The following is a 2,106-nucleotide window of genomic DNA, read 5'->3' on the forward strand; positions in this document are numbered from 1 at the left end:
TATCTAATGATATGAAAATGTTAACAGATATAGAATACTTTTTTAAGGGACTTCCCCGAAGACACCTAGGCTCAGAAACGTTAAGAAAAGAGAGAAAAGACTTTTGACCGTCTTTTTCCAGAATGGTCCCACTGTGCGCCTACAAAGTGCTGTCCCAAGTCATCTTCCATTGACTATCACCAATAGCCAGTAGATTTGTGGGAAGTTACCAGTCCGGCTTCATGGAGGGTCGGTCTACAATGAACCAAATCTTCGTTCTGCGGCAAATCCTCCAGAAGTGCCGCGAATTCCGAGTCCCCACGCACCATCTGTTCATCGATTTCAAAGCCGCATATGATAGTGTTAACCGACAAGAACTATGGAAAATTTTGGACGAAAACGGCTTTCCGGGTTAGCTTACTAGACTTATCATGGCTACGATGGACGGGAGCCACTGCTGTGTGAGAATCTTGGGTGGATTGTCGGACCCATTCGACTTTGCTTTACTTTCATGTCTTACAGCAAAGACACAAGCCACACCTACAGTCAACCAAAAAAGTATTCGGACAGCAGCGCATAAAATATTCTTTTAGAAATTTTGCACAGTATTTTTGCAAAGAATGGTAACACATATTTTTTAGAACAATGTTTAACTAAAGCATATTTAGATGCACAACAAAAATTCGGGGAAAAGCTTTCCGTTTTGAAGATAGGGTACATATAGTTTGAATTCCTCAAAAATGCAGCCAAAAAAGTATTCGGACAGTTAACTATTAGTTGAAACAAATGTCCTTTCTCGCTCATCTACTACCTCGTAGGACCATTTACAATCTTGATGACCTGTTTTAATCTGTTTGGGATAAAATTAACAATTTTTCAAATATCCCTCTGTGAATTGCTGACCATTTTTTTACAAGAGCTCGGTTTAAGTCATTGTGATGAGAAATCGAATGATTTCTCATTTAGAAATAAAATTATCTAAAAAGATGTTCAAAAGGGTTCAAATCTAGACTGAATGCTGATGTTTCGATAGTTCTAGGACAATTGTATGGTGCCTACCGCTTACAATTATCGACAGTATGTTTAGTTTCAACATCCCGGTACAATATGTATGTACCGCACAATTACAATTTTGCTTTAATTTCACCTAAAATTGTTCAGGTAATTGAGTTTACACTTAGTTCTATCCAGAAATATATATCTTTGCTACCTCGGAGCTTTCCAAGCATCCCAACAAGGTATGACGCTAACCGCATTGCTCGTTTACTTGCTGACGAGTGATTTTTCGCTTGTAACCCTTCTCTTTTAGTTATTCTTGCATAAGGGTTGTTGATGTCATACCTTGTTGGGGTGCTTGGAAAGCTCCGAGGCACCAAAGATATATATTTTTGGATAGAACTAAATGTAAACTCAACTATCTGAATAATTTTAGGTAAAATTAAAGCAAAATTGTAATTGTGTGGTACATACATATTGTACCGGGATGTTGAATCTAAACATACTGTCGATAATTGTAAGCGGTAGGCACCACATAATTGTCCTAGAGCTATCGAAACATCAGCATTCAGTCTAGATTTGAACCCTTTTGAACATCTTTTTAGATAATCTCGTTTCTAAATGAGAAATCATTCGATTTCTTATCACAATGACTTAAACCGAGCTCTTGTAAAAAAATGGTCAGCAATTCACAGAGGGATATTTGAAAAATTGTTAATTTTATCCCAAACAGATTAAAACAGGTCATCAAGGATGTAAATGGTCCTACAAGGTAGTAGTTGAGCGAGAAAGGACCTTTGTTTCAACTAATAGTTAACTGTCCGAATACTTTTTTGGCTGCATTTTTGAGGAATTCAAACTGTATGTACCCTATCTTCAAAACGGAAAGCTTTTTCCCGAATTTTTGTTGTGCGTCTAAATATGCTTTAGTTAAACATTGTTTTAAAAAATATGTGTTACCATTCTTTGCAAAAATACTGTGCAAAATTTCTAAAAGAAAATTTTATGCGCTGCTGTCCGAATACTTTTTTGGTTGACTGTACACCAATTGCCAACATATGGTGTATCGCTTGACGCTTGTCGTTCCATCTGTAGAGCGCTTAAGGTTCAAGTTTTAACCGTTTTGGATTT

Source organism: Sabethes cyaneus, chromosome 1 (assembly GCF_943734655.1).
Source record: "Sabethes cyaneus chromosome 1, idSabCyanKW18_F2, whole genome shotgun sequence".
Lineage (NCBI taxonomy): Eukaryota > Metazoa > Arthropoda > Insecta > Diptera > Culicidae > Sabethes > Sabethes cyaneus.